This window comes from Rutidosis leptorrhynchoides, chromosome 2 (genome assembly GCF_046630445.1).
Source record: "Rutidosis leptorrhynchoides isolate AG116_Rl617_1_P2 chromosome 2, CSIRO_AGI_Rlap_v1, whole genome shotgun sequence".
Lineage (NCBI taxonomy): Eukaryota > Viridiplantae > Streptophyta > Magnoliopsida > Asterales > Asteraceae > Rutidosis > Rutidosis leptorrhynchoides.
In genome coordinates, this window is record NC_092334.1 from 509,405,050 (window position 1) to 509,422,236 (window position 17,187).

Here is a 17,187-nt window from a genome sequence, read left to right on the forward strand (position 1 = left end):
ATCCGTTGAATTTCAAATAGTTCTTGTACCAGGAGCTGCACCAATATCTCGTGCTCCTTACAGACTCACACCCAATGAGATGAAAGAACTGCAAAGCCAATTACAAGAACTTTTAGAGTTTGGTTTCATTCGACCAAGCACATCACCGTGGGGAGCTCCTGTTTTGTTTGTCAAGAAGAAAGATGGTACATTCAGGTTGTGTATTGACTACCGAGAGTTGAACAAACTTAACATCAAGAACCGCTACCCACTACCGAGAATCGACGACTTATTTAATCAACTACAAGGCTCGTCTGTTTATTCAAAGATTGACTTACGTTCCGGGTATCATCAAATGCGGGTGAAAGAAGATGATATTCCAAAGACTACTTTCAGAACACGTTACGGTCATTACGAGTTGATGGTCATGCCGTTTGGTTTAACTAATGCACCAGCTGTGTTCATGGACCTTATGAACCGAGTGTGTGGACCATACCTTGACAAGTTTGTCATTGTTTTTATTGATGACATACTTATTTACTCAAAGAATGACCAAGAACACGGTGAACATTTGAGAAAGGTGTTAGAAGTATTGAGGAAGGAAGAATTGTACGCTAAGTTTTCAAAGTGTGCATTTTGGTTGGAAGAAGTTCAATTCCTCGGTCACATAGTGAACAAAGAAGGTATTAAGGTGGATCCGGCAAAGATAGAAACTGTTGAAAAGTGGGAAACCCCGAAAACTCCGAAACACATACGCCAGTTTTTAGGACTAGCTGGTTACTACAGAAGGTTCATCCAAGACTTTTCCAGAATAGCAAAACCCTTGACTGCATTAACGCATAAAGGGAAGAAATTTGAATGGAAGGATGAACAAGAGAAAGCGTTTCAGTTATTGAAGAAAAAGCTAACTACGGCACCTATATTGTCATTGCCTGAAGGGAATGATGATTTTGTGATTTATTGTGACGCATCAAAGCAAGGTCTCGGTTGTGTATTAATGCAACGAGCAAAGGTGATTGCTTATGTGTCTAGACAATTGAAGATTCACGAACAAAATTATAGGACGCATGATTTGGAATTAGGCGCGGTTGTTTTTGCATTAAAGACTTGGAGGCACTACTTATATGGGGTCAAAAGTATTATATATACCGACCACAAAAGTCTTCAACACATATTTAATCAGAAACAACTGAATATGAGGCAGCGTAGGTGGATTGAATTGTTGAATGATTACGACTTTGAGATTCGTTACCACCCGGGAAAGGCAAATGTGGTAGCCGATACCTTGAGCAGGAAGGAAAGAGAACCCATTCGAGTAAAATCTATGAATATAATGATTCATAATAACCTTACTACTCAAATAAAGGAGGCGCAACAAGGAGTTTTAAAAGAAGGAAATTTAAAGGATGAAATACCCCAAAGAATCGGAGCAGCATCTTAATATTCGGGAAGACGGAACCCGGTATAGGGCTAAAAGGATTTGGGTACCAAAATTTGGAGATATGAGAGAAATGGTACTTAGAGAAGCTCATAAAACCAGATACCTAATACATCCTGGAACGGGGAAGATGTACAAGGATCTCAAGAAACATTTTTGGTGGCCGGGTATGAAAGCCGATGTTGCTAAATACGTAGGAGAATGTTTGACGTGTTCTAAGGTCAAAGCTGAGCATCAGAAACCATCAGGTCTACTTCAACAACCCGAAATCCCATAATGGAAATGGGAAAACATTACCATGGATTTCATCACTAAATTGCCAAGGACTGCAAGTGGTTTTGATACTATTTGGGTAATAGTTGATCGTCTCACCAAATCAGCACACTTCCTGGCAATAAGAGAAGATGACAAGATGGATAAGTTAGCACGACTGTATTTGAAGGAAGTCGTGTCCAGACATGGAATACCAATCTCTATTATCTCTGATAGGGATGGCAGATTTATTTCAAGATTCTGGCAGACATTACAGCAAGCATTAGGAACTCGTCTAGACATGAGTACTGCCTATCATCCACAAACTGATGGGCAGAGCGAAAGGACGATACAAACGCTTGAAGACATTCTACGAGCATGTGTTATTGATTTCGGAAACAGTTGGGATCGACATCTACCGTTAGCAGAATTTTCCTACAACAACAGCTACCATTCAAGCATTGAGATGGCGCCGTTTGAAGCACTTTTTGGTAGAAAATGCAGGTCTCTGATTTGTTGGAGTGAAGTGGGGGATAGACAGATTACGGGTCTGGAGATTATACAAGAAACTACCGAGAAGATCATCCAAATTCAACCACGGTTGAAAACCGCCCAAAGTCGACAAAAGAGCTACGCTGACATTAAAAGAAAAGATATAGAATTTGAAATTGGAGAGATGGTCATGCTTAAAGTTGCACCTTGGAAAGGCATTGTTCGATTTGGTAAACGAGGGAAATTAAATCCAAGGTATATTGGACCATTCAAGATTATTGATCGTGTCGGACCAGTAGCTTACCGACTTGAATTACCTCAACAACTCGTGGCTGTACATAACACTTTCCACGTCTCGAATTTGAAGAAATGTTTTGCTAAAGAAGATCTCACTATTCCGTTAGATGAAATCCAAATCAACGAAAAACTTCAATTCATCGAAGAACCCGTCGAAATAATGGATCGTGAGGTTAAAAGACTTAAGCAAAACAAGATACCAATTGTTAAGGTTCGATAGAATGCTCGTAGAGGACCCGAGTTCACCTGGGAACGAGAAGATCAGATGAAGAAGAAATACCCGCATTTATTTCCAGAAGATACGTCAACACCTCCAACTGCTTAAAATTTCGAGACGAAATTTATTTAACTGGTAGGTACTGTAGTGACCCGAACTTTTCCATGTTTATATATATATTAAATGAAATTGTTATTTACATGATTAAGTGTTTCCAACATGTTAAGCAATCAAACTTATTAAGACTTGATTAATTGAAATAGGTTTCATATAGACAATTGACCACCCAAGTTGACCGGTGATTCACGAACGTTAAAACTTGTAAAAACTATATGATGACATATATATGGTTATATATATAGTTAACATGATATTATGATAAGTAAACATATCATTAAGTATATTAATAATGAACTACATATGTAAAAACAAGACTACTAACTTAATGATTTTGAAACGAGACATATATGAAACGATTATCGTTGTAACGACATTTAATGTATATATATCAGATTAAGAGATATTCGTACATCATAATATCATGATAATATAATAATTTAAAATATCATTTGATATTATAAGCATTGGGTTAACAACATTTAACAAGATCGTTAACCTAAAGGTTTCAAAACAACACTTACATGTAACGACTAACGATGACTTAACAACTCAGTTAAAATGTGTATACATGTAGTGTTTTAAAATGTATTCATACACTTTTGAAAGACTTCAAGACACTTATAAAAATACTTCTACTTAACAAAAATGCTTACAATTACATCCTCGTTCAGTTTCATCAACAATTCTACTCGTATGCACCCGTATTCGTACTCGTACAATACACAGCTTTTAGATGTATGTACTATTGGTATATACACTCCAATTGTGAAGACCCGTCCTAATCCATCCGGACGGAGTCCATATCGATTATAAACGATTCCCAACAGTTGATTACATCGCGAGGTACTTGACCTCTATATGATACATTTTACAAACATTGCATTCGTTTTTAAAAGACAAACTTTTATTTACATCGACAGTTGGCAGACATGCATACCATTTCATAATATATCCAAATATAATTGAATTAATAATAATCTTGATGAACTCAACGACTCGAATGCAACATCTTTTGAAATATATTATGAATGACTCCAAGTAATATCTCTAATATGAGCAAATTCACAGCGAAAGATTTCTTTCGTACCTGAGAATAAACATGCTTTAAAGTGTCAACCAAAAGGTTGGTGAGTTCATTAGTTTAACATAAATAATCATTTCATAATTTTAATAGACCACAAGATTTCATATTTCCATTTTTCATAAACATACGTCCCATGCATAGAGACAAAATATCATTCATATGGATTGAACACCTGGTAACCGACATTCACAATATGTATATAAGAATATCCCCATCATTCCGGGATCCTCCTTCGGACATGATATAAATTTTGAAGTACTAAAGCATCCGGTACTTTGGATGGGGCTTGTTGGGCCCGATAGATCTATCTTTAGGATTCGCGTCAATTAGGGTGTCTATTCCCTAATTCTTAGATTACCAGACTAACAAGGGGCATATTCGGTTTAATAATTAAACCATAGAATGTAATTTTAAGTACTTGTGTCTATTTCGTCAAACATTTATAAAAGCAGCACATGTATTCTCAGTCCCAAAAATATATATTGCAAAAGCATTTAAAAAAAAGGAACAAATGAAACTCACGCAAAAAGCAGTTTTAGTATTTGTATCCATTTAGTAAAACAGTTATAAAAGCATTCCATGTATTCTCAGCCCAAAAATGTAAAGAGTAAAAGGGATCAAATGAAACTCACAGTACTGTATTTTGTAGTAAAAATACATATGACGACATTGAACAACTGAACAATGCAGGGTTGGCCTCGGATTCACGAACGTATATCATTTGTATATATATTAATGTATAATCGTATTCGAACAAGTTTATATATTATAACTTGAATTATATATTATACTTATTTAGTTTGTGTATATAATTATAATGTTTAATATATCTATATATTTTGTTATATTAATATATCTCTATATATATATGGTTAATATTATATGAAAATATTCTTAATTCGTTATATATAAGCATTTATATAAATAATGTTATTATATTTGATATGTGATATATAAACTATTAATATGATTATAATATATGTATTAAGTATAGTTTAGGTACAAAATATTTATTTGTAACGAAAATGATAGTTTTGCTAATAATGATTTACTAATAATAATAACTTTTTTAATATTGATAACACTAATATTAATAACGATATGGTTAAAATTGATACTTATGTTAATAATATTAATAATAGTAAAACTAACAATTACGAAAATGCTATTTATACTAATATTAGTGAGAGTAATAATAACTTGTATTGTTTTATAATAACAATAATAATAATCCTAAACATATTTATAATAATAATAATAATAATAATAGTACAAAAAAAATGGTACAATTACTAATATTTACAAAAAATATAATAAGTTGCATTATTTTGTCATTAATTATAATGTTTGAATGATAATTTTATTATGTTCCTAGTAATGATAATAATAATAATAATAATAATAATAATAATAATAATAATAATAATAATAATAATAATAATAATAATAATAATAATAATAATAATAATAATATTAATCCTAATACTTAGTAATAATAATATTAAGTAATTATAATAACTTTAGTAATAATAACAATAACAATTATAACAATAATAATTAGTACTAACAATAACAAATCAACAACAACAACAACAATAATAATAATAATAATAATAATAATAATAATAATAATAATAATAATAATAATAATAATAATAATAATAATAATAATAATAATAATAATAATAATAATAATAATAATAATGGAAATAAAATAAGAGATTATACCCTTTGTAAAAGCTTTTATAAAAAAATTGCCCAAGACCGGGCTCGAACCCGAGACCTCTCGCCTGCATGCTAACACTCTTAACCATGTATCCTTTTCTGTTTTCTGAGATTAAAAGCATCCCATTTATTTTTAACCTGTATTACTTACTTCCTTTCCTTCTTTCTTCTTTACAGCTCAACTAATCGAACAGGGAAAATCCCAATATCAAATCATTGTTTGATTTATCATTAAAACCTAATTACTAATAATTCGTAACTGTAATTAACGGACTCATAACAAAAAAAAATTAAATAACTCAGAACAGCTGAAGCTGTTATCGAAGGAAAAAAAAATTTTAACTCAATGTTTGATTTCGAATTCAAGGAGGTTTCACATTATATTTATAACATGAAATGGTTTGTAAATCATCCATAAAAACTTCTGAAATCATTAATTTAACTCAGATTGAAACAGGAAACTCTAATTTTGCTGATGAACAACACTTTGACTTTTTAATTCAAAGATTTTGACTCAAAAATTAGAACTTGATACAATAAATTGAAGTTTGAAAATTTCCAGATAGATTGAACAAAAGATTTCTAACAATCCTTCATTTACAGATTTTTAAATACGCTACAAAATCGTGACATGGCCTAAAAGTTGAAGAACAGGGAGTAAAAATAATATGAAAAGTTTTTTGTGTGTTTTTAATTATCGAATTGCATAAGTTTAAATATATAATGTGAGTGAATACTTAATTTAACAGTTAACCTGATTTGAAAATTGATTCTTATCGACATCTAACAGAATTGGGACCCTAAATATTCCTTCAGTACCGAAAAAAATAAAAAAAAATTAAAAGCTGCAATTGACGTTGATCGAAATTTGTTTTCTTTGTGGACTAAGATTGATGGCTAATGGATTGGAGACAGAAAAAAATCCATTACAGTATGAAAGATACATGTAACAGATCCCAAATCCAAAATGGTACGTATAATATTATATCTATTAATAATTAAGGATTAATGATTATAATTAAGAGTAATTAAACTTCTATTAATGTTAATAATAAAATTAATAATAATAATATTAATGTTATCATTATTTAAAAAAATGATTTTTAATAATATAATTATTAATAATAATAAATTGTATTTTTCCTAACAACTATAATAATGATAATGATAATAATTTATAATAATAATTCTCAATAATAATATTTACTAATAATACTAATATTTATCATATTGACTAAAATTATAATTACTAATTTTAATAATAATAATAATAATACTAACAATGGTAACTATAATATTAATCATTATATTTATAATTCTTACTAATAATTATACTAACAATAATTATAATACCGGTACTTAATAATAACCATAATAATAATTGATAATATTTAAATTGCAAATATATACATAAAACTAATATTGATATTAATTTGTATAGTAATAATAAAAGTACTAATAATTTTGCTATAACAACTATATTTTTAACTTGCATATAATATATTACTATTACATATTAATAATTATTTATATTTTAATAATTATAACATATAATAGTTAATTTATATACATTCCAATATACATATCAAAATAATTATTTATAGAAATCATATACCGTTATGTATAGTTTTATTTTATTACCTTGTATATTATTTTGCATATTCAATTCTAGTGATTAAAGTATATCTTATTATTATATATACTTTTGTTTATATATATTTATATACATATACATATATATATATATATATATATATATATATATATATATATATATATATATATATATATATATATATATGTATATATATATATGTATATATATATATATATATATATTCGTATATGTATATATTCACATATTTATTTACACACAAATGTTCGTGAATCGTCGGGAATAATCAAAGGTTATCTGAAACCATGTAAATAGTTTTAAAGTTTTGAGACTCAACAATACAGAATTTGCTTATCTTGTCAAAATCATATAAAGATTAAGTTTAAATTTGGTCGGAAATTCCCGGGTCATCACAATACCTACCCGTTAAAGAAATTTCGTCCCGAAATTTGAGTGAGGTGGTCATGGTTAACAATAAAAATATTTTCATGACGAATACGAGTTGATAAATAGAGTTTTATTATCATTGAGTAATATGGATAAAATGATTCGATTAATCGAAGCGTATGAATGAAGTTATCACAAAAGATCGAGATGAAGAAATGGAGATTTTCCATAACTTTTGACGTAGTCGCGATTGAATTCCGAAATTCAAGGGATTTAAAGAAAATCTTCTAAATCTAAAAGATTTGATTCTTCGGCGAATAGGGAAATTAAGATCTCTATAATTAATGCGGAAATCTGCCTTGATTTCTTTGTCTGGTATTTCCATTATAAATTTACCTTTTTCGTTCCATTAGTTTCCACCACTTCTATACCTTCTTTCTCAGTTCATATATCCAAAAGATTATAATAATGCTTAATCCGATTCTAATCCTTGTTCTTATTATGACTATCGCAATGATCGTTCTTCTTTTCCTACTCCCACCGGAAGAATCTGTTTATTTCTACTATGCTCTAGGAATTATTGTATTTATAATCCTCCTGTGTCTATATATTGCCATACGTACTGATATCCACGGTTTGTAATTTTTGGTGTTGTCATTGGGCTTTATATTTCCTCTTATATTTTGGATCTCTTTGCCTTATTATTATCCTCTCGAACTCTAGTAAAGCGAGCAACGGTCCAGAATTCATAGATATGAATTTCAGAATGATCATAGTTAATGTTTTAAGAAGAAAATTGTAATGGTAACATCTTGACTTGTTAAGTTACCAGAATATCACGGAAAAGATAGAACTATCAAGAAAAATATTTTCTTGATATGTTTATATATCAGATAAGATGTAAGAGTCATGTAACATGGCACATGATGACGTTATAATCTGTGAATCATCATGTCCCATTTAGAAACTCAGCATGACTTACTGTAATATAATCACGTTGATCAAGTGTCATTATATTATACTAACTCATGCATCAGTTCCCAACATTACTTCAATAACATTCATATTTTTAAGCTCGAAAGTTTACAGAATATAGAAACTAACAGTTTCTCTATGATGTAACACTGATAGCACTAATAGATTAGTGATTTCAGATAAGAATAATTACGAAAATATCTTCAGAAATATGGAGGATATTTATAATGAAAGATACGATGTTATCTTGAAATTTCTAAGGTCAGAGGATGATGAAGAATATTGTCCGCAAGAGTTTAGAGTAAGGAGCAAGATATTCGCTTAAGACTTCAGCAGACATTGATTCATTTGGATTCTTTGAAGTCAAACTTATTCTTTGTTATTTGTCCACGGCTTCCTTCATAGTTTCGCATAATCCGCTTTTCGGTACTAAATTTTCTATTGAGTGCTGAAGCACGAAGAGGTATATAATTTCGGACGAGAATATTTATGAAAATATCCTCAGAAATATCGAAGATATTGATGATGATATTTTGGAATTTTTAAGTTCGATGATTGATGGAGAAAGATTTTCCACAAGATTTTAACATGACTTCGGAGCAAGATATTCTTTGAAGGTTTCATCGGGTCCAGAATCACCTGGATTCTTTGAATATATGGTATGGTCCTTGTATTTGTCCTTGGTCTCCTTCGTGGTTAGCTCAATCCGTTTTCCAGTTCCAACTTTTCTGAGCTTTTCCAACATACTATTCTTTATCATCAAACTTCCGATGATTAAGGTCGTTTGCGGTTGCCTACAGTTTCTGCTGCTTCATTCAGCTTTTTTTCAACATTCAGAGTATCGATTCGTAAACTGGGTGCCTTTTCAAAATTTCAAAATTGAAGATCGTAATTCTAGGAGATAATTTTTATATGTATACATATAACTATTGATGTAAAATTACTACGAGATTCGAAATATTGATTGCTGATTCCTCTACATTTACTGCTACTATATCTGAATCATTGGTTATCGATCCGAGGTGATTTTTAAGAGAATTGTGTTTTTAAATGATTAAACACTGACGGTAATATGGTGGAATATAAAAGGTTCCCCGGTAACAATAAAAGAGCACGCGTATATATCAACGTTATAATAAGGTTTTTTCGTACGAAAAGTCGAAGTTGTCTTGCTGGAGCTGTGACAAAACTGGCTATCTCGAACAGCAGATGCAAAGTTATTTTCGGTAATAATAACGCTAAAGGAATTAGCACAGCTACGTGTTAAACGTTTACTCAGGTTCCGAGTGTTTTCAGGTGCATAACTATATGCATCAATCTTTTCCTCCGTAAATGAGGTGCGGTTGGTTCATCCTCTCGATTGAGGTGTTTTCAAGAATTATGAAAGGTTTGAATGCAGATTAGAATTGTCAAGATACAAATGGCGTTTAAGATGAAATCAAGTAGCAAACTTGAAGAATTGTTTAGTTTCATATGTTATAATCAATATTTTAATTCATTTTAATTGTCCAATGTTATTAGTCCACAGTCGATAGTCCACTAATAATAGTCCAATAATTCATATATAGTTTAATATATAATATTTGAATTAATTAATACGTATCGTGACCCGTGTACATGTCTCTGACTCGATCACAACTCAAAGTATATATACTATTATAGAATCAACCTCAACCCTGTATAGAGAACTCGATCATTACTGCATATAGAGTGTCTATGATGATTCCAAATAATATATATAGATGTGTCGATATGATATGTCAAAACCTTGTATACGTGTCCCGATATTTAAAGTGCGTAAAATAAATAACAGAAATTAAATGACGATAAATAAAGTGCGTAAAGTAAATAACAGAAATTAAATGACAATAAATAAAATTACGAGAATATAAATTGCGATAAAATAAATTGCGATAAATAAATTGCGATAAATAAAATGTAATACGGAATTAACAGTTAGCTAGGAACAGTTAGCTAGGATTTTGTTAGCGTGGTTTCTTAATAAAATTTAATATTGTTAATTAGTCTGTTTCTAATCAATTTTTATTGTGTCCATTATTTCTTCATTATGCCACTTGTTGGATTCTGATAGGTCAAAATCCAAATATGAAATTGAATTTGAATGAAAATAGTTATTCTTTGGTGGACGGATAACTATCCTGGTGGTTGTAAATAGGATAGTGAATAACTGTTGAATCAGATTCGAAGAATATACAGTGTAACTTATTAATATGAAATTTAAATATTCCTCGGGTATTACCTACCCGTTAAAATATTTTCACCATTAACTGTTTGTACAAAAGAATTTTTAATTACAATCTTTTTGAAAACATATATACATATATATTTTCTTCAGATGTAATCATGGATTTAATGAGTCAATATGATATTAAACTCATTTGATTTATGGTTAGAACAAGAATATATAATCTCTAACATATTAGAGATTACATAATCACCATGTCGGACGAAGATAAATGATGTAGAACGATTCGTAGAACAATAATTATATTCGAGGTACAGAATGAGATGTCGAGGCATGGATTGTTGATGGTACTTGTGTTGTTACTGATGGTTTTGTTGATGCCGGTGATGTTGCTGAAGCTGGTAAGTTTTGCACCATGTTCTCCAAATTGATTACTCGAGCGCGAAGCTCGTTGACTTCTTCGATTACCCCGGGATGATTGTCGGTCGGAACGAGCGGATGAATAAGGTTTAGAATCTGAGTTATGATATAGTCGTGGCGAGATATTTTGGAAATGAGAGTGAAATGGTGTTACGAACAGGTTCGCCGGTAAGTGCTTCAGGTTCTTCGCCAAAATGTGAATTCGGTTAGTGGATGGGATCGCCTTCTGCGCGTCTCCATTGATTAAGTCGACTATGAATCCATCAGATGAATTGGGGATGGATGATTGGTTGATTCATTCTGGTGTCATTGCTTTCGGAGCTTATATGACTATCCATTCTGAATAACTGTCGGGATAACTATCGGAATAGCTGTCGGAATCCGAGGGACTCGATCTAGTTGAGGGATTCATCTCATACGATCAGATGAAGGATTTTCGATAAGAAATAGATTATAGGATGTAGATTAGTATCCTGCAATACATAATTTATATATACATTTATAATACTAAAATCTCATAAGTTACGGAGGAATCTACGGAAGCTGTCAGGCAAAGATAACAATAACAGATACGCTAAGATATGAATTAGCAGATACGCTAAGATATGAATTTTGTCTATACACTTTTCATGCAGTCAATGCAATAAGATGTGTCTAGACTAAGAATAATGAGCAGGTAATTTCCTAAGGATGATAAGCAGATGATTTCCGACAAAAATGATAAGTAAAACTTTTGACATGCAGACACGGTCGAAGTCCAGACTCACTAATGCATCCTAACGACTTATCAGTTAGACACACTAATGCAGACTTGGTTCGCTAAGACCACCGCTCTGATACCAACTGTGAAGACCCGTCCTAATCCATCCGGACGGAGTCCATATCGATTATAAAGGATTCCCAACAGTTGATTACGTCGCGAGGTACTTGACCTCTATATGATACATTTTACAAACATTGCATTCATTTTTAAAAGACAAACTTTTATTTACATCGACAGTTGGCAGACATGCATACCATTTCATAATATATCCAAATATAATTGAATTAATAATAATCTTGATGAACTCAACGACTCGAATGCAACATCTTTTGAAATATATTATGAATGACTCCAAGTAATATCTCTAATATGAGCAAATTCACAGCGGAAGATTTCTTTCGTACCTGAGAATAAACATGCTTTAAAGTGTCAACCAAAAGGTTGGTGAGTTCATTAGTTTAACATAAATAATCATTTCATAATTTTAATAGACCACAAGATTTCATATTTCCATTTCTCATAAACATACGTCCCATGCATAGAGACAAAATATCATTCATATGGATTGAACACCTGGTAACCGACATTCACAATATGCATATAAGAATATCCCCATCATTCCGGGATCCTCCTTCGGACATGATATAAATTTCGAAGTACTAAATCATCCGGTACTTTGGATGGGGCTTGTTGGGCCCGATAGATCTATCTTTAGGATTCGCGTCAATTAGGGTGTCTGTTCCCTAATTCTTAGATTACCAGACTAACAAGGGGCATATTCGGTTTAATAATTCAACCATAGAATGTAATTTTAAGTACTTGTGTCTATTTCGTCAAACATTTATAAAAGCAGCGCATGTATTCTCAGTCCCAAAAATATATATTGCAAAAGCATTTAAAAAAGGAATAAATGAAACTCACGCAAAAATCAGTTTTAGTATTTGTATCCATTTAGTAAAACAGCTATAAAAGCATTGCATGTATTCTCAGCCCAAAAATGTAAAGAGTAAAAGGGATCAAATGAAATTCACAGTACTGTATTTTGTAGTAAAAATATATATGACAACATTGAACAACTGAACAATGCAGGGTTGGCCTCGGATTCACGAACCTATATCATTTGTATATATATTAATGTATAATCGTATTCGAACAAGTTTATATATTATAACTTGAATTATATATTATACTTATTTAGTTTGTGTATATAATTATAATGTTTAATATCTATATATTTTGTTATATTAATATATCTCTCTATATATATATATATATGGTTAATATTATATGAAAATATTCTTAATTCGTTATATATAAGCATTTATATAAATAATGTTATTATATTTGATATGTGATATATAAACTATTAATATGATTATAATATATGTATTAAGTATAGTTTAGGTACAAAATATTTATTTGTAACTAAAATGATAGTTTTGCTAATAATGATTTACTAATAATAATAACTTTCTTAATATTGATAATACTAATATTAATAACGATATGGTTAAAATTGATACTTATGTTAATAATATTAATAATTGTAAAACTAACAATTACGAAAATGCTATTTATACTAATATTAGTGAGAGTAATAATAACTCGTATTGTTTTATAATAACAATAATAATAATCCTAAACATATTTATAATAATAATAATAGTACAAAAAATGGTACAATTACTAATATTTACAAAAAATATAATAAGTTGCATTATTTTGTCATTAATTATAATGTTTGAATGATAATTTTATTATGTTCCTAATAATGATAATAATAATAATAATAATAATAATAATAATAATAATAATAATAATAATAATAATAATAATAATAATAATAATAATAATAATAATAATAATCCTAATACTTAGTAATAATAATATTAAGTAATTATAATAACTTTAGTAATAATAACAATAACAATTATAACAATAATAATTAGTACTAACAATAACAAATCAATAATAATAATAATAATAATAATAATAATAATAATAATAATAATAATAATAATAATAATAATAATAATAATAATAATAATAATAATAATAATAATAATAATAATAATGGAAATAAAATAAGAGATTATACCCTTTGTAAAAGCTTTTATAAAAAAATTGCCCAAGACCGGGCTCGAACCCGAGACCTCTCGCCTGCACGCTAACACTCTTAACCATGTATTCGTTTCTGTTTTTCTGAGATTAAAAGCATCCCATTTATTTTTAACCTGTATTACTTACTTCCTTTCCTTCTTTCTTCTTCACAGCTCAACTAATCGAACAGGGAAAATCCCAATATCAAATCATTGTTTGATTTATCATTAAAACCTAATTACTAATAATCTGTAATTGTAATTAACGGACTCATACCAAAAAAAAAAATTTAATAACTCAGAACAGCTGAAGCTGTTATCGAAGGAAAAAAAAAATTTAACTCAATGTTTGATTTCGAATTCAAGGAGGTTTCACATTATATTTATAACATGAAATGGTTTGTAAATCATCCATAAAAACTTCTGAAATCATTAATTTAACTCAGATTGAAACAGGAAACTCTAATTTTGCTGATGAACAACACTTTGACTTTTTAATTCAAAGATTTTAACTCAAAAATTAGAACTTGATACAATAAATTGAAGTTTGAAAATTTCCAGATAGATTGAACAAAAGATTTCTAACAATCCTTCATTTACAGATTTTTAAATACACTATAAAATCGTGACATGGCCTAAAAGTTGAAGAACAGGGAGTAAAAATAATATGAAAAGTTTTCTGTGTGTTTTTAATTATCGAATTGCATAAGTGTAAATATATAATGTGAGTGAATACTTAATTTAACAGTTAACCTGATTTGAAAATTGATTCTTATCGACATCTAACAGAATTGGGACCTTAAATTTTCCTTCAGTACCGAAAAAAATAAAAAAAAATAAAAGCTGCAATTGACGTTGATCGAAATTTGTTTTCTTTGTGGACTGAGATTGATGGCTAATGGATTGGAGACAGAAACAAATCCATTACAGTATGAAAGATACATGTAACAGATCCCAAATCCAAAATGGTACGTATAATATTATATCTATTAATAATTAAGGATTAATGATTATAATTAAGAGTAATTAAACTTCTATTAATATTAATAATAAAATTAATAATAATAATATTAATGTTATCATTATTTAAAAAAATGATTTTTAATAATATTATTATTAATAATAATAAATTATATCATTTCCTAACAACTATAATAATGATAATGATAATAATTTATAATAATAATTCTCAATAATAATATTTACTAATAATACTAATATTTATCATATTGACTAAAATTATAATTACTAATTTTAATAATAATAATAATACTAACAATGGTAACTATAATATTAATCATTATATTTATAATTCTTACTAATAATTATACTAACAATAATTATAATACCGGTACTTAATAATAACCATAATAATAATTGATAATATTTAAATTGCAAATATATACATAAAACTAATATTGATATTAATTTGTATAGTATTAATAAAAGTACTAATAATTTTGCTATAACAACTATATTTTCAACTAGCATATAATATATTACTATTACATATTAGTAATTATTTATATTTTAATAATTATAACATATAATAGTTAATTTATATACATTCCAATATACATATCAAAATAATTATTTATAGAAATCATATACCGTTATGTATAGTTTTATTTTATTACCTTGTATATTATTTTGCATATTCAATTCTAGTGATTAAAGTATATCTTATTATTATATATACTTTTGTTTATATATGTTTATAAACATATACATATATTTATATATATATATATAATATATATATATATATATATATATATATATATATATAATATATATATATATATACATATATATATATTCGTATATGTATATATTCACATATTTATTTACACACAAATGTTCGTGAATCATCGGGAATAATCAAAGGTTATCTGAAACCATGTAAATAGTTTTAAAGTTTTGAGACTCAACAATACAGACTTTGCTTATCTTGTCGAAATCATATAAAGATTAAGTTTAAATTTGGTCGGAAATTCCCGGGTCATCACACCAATGATCAGCTCTTAGCAGCCCATGTGAGTCACCTAACACATGTGGGAACCATCATTTGGCAACTAGCATGAAATATCTCATAAAATTACAAAAATATGAGTAATCATTCATGACTTATTTACATGAAAACAAAATTACATATCCTTTATATCTAATCCATACACTAACGACCAAAAACACCTACAAACACTTTCATTCTTCAATTTTCTTCATCTAATTGATCTCTCTCAAGTTCTATCTTCAAGTTCTAAGTGTTCTTCATAAATTCTACAAGTTCTAGTTTCATAAAATCAAGAATACTTCCAAGTTTGCTAGCTTACTTCCAATCTTGTAGAGTGATCATCCAACCTCAAGAAATATTTCTTATTTACAGTAAGATATCTTTCTAATACAAGGTAATACTCATATTCAAACTTTGATTCAATTTCTATAACTATAACAATCTTATTTCGAGTGAAAATCTTACTTGAACTGTTTTCGTGTCATGATTCTGCTTCAAGAACTTTCAAGCCATCCAAGGATCCTTTGAAGCTAGATCTATTTTTCTCATTTCCAGTAGATTTATCCAGAAAACTTGAGGTATTAATGATGTTCATAACATCATTCGATTCATACATATAAAGCTATCTTATTCGAAGGTTTAAACTTGTAATCACTAGAACATAGTTTAGTTAATTCTAAACTTGTTCGCAAACAAAAGTTAATCCTTCTAACTTGACTTTTAAAATCAACTAAACACATGTTCTATATCTATATGATATGCTAACTTAATGATTTAAAACCTGGAAACACGAAAAACACCGTAAAACCGGATTTACGCCGTCGTAGTAACACCGCGGGCTGTTTTGGATTAGTTAATTAAAAACTATGATAAACTTTGATTTAAAATTTGTTCTTTTGGGAAAATGATTTTTCTTATGAACATGAAACTATATCCAAAAATCATGGTTAAACTCAAAGTGGAAGTATGTTTTTCAAAATGGTCATCAAGACGTCGTTCTTTCGACTGAAATGACTACCTCTTACAAAAACGACTTGTAACTTATATTTCCGACTATAAACCTATACTTTTTATGTTTAGATTCATAAAATAGAGTTCAATATG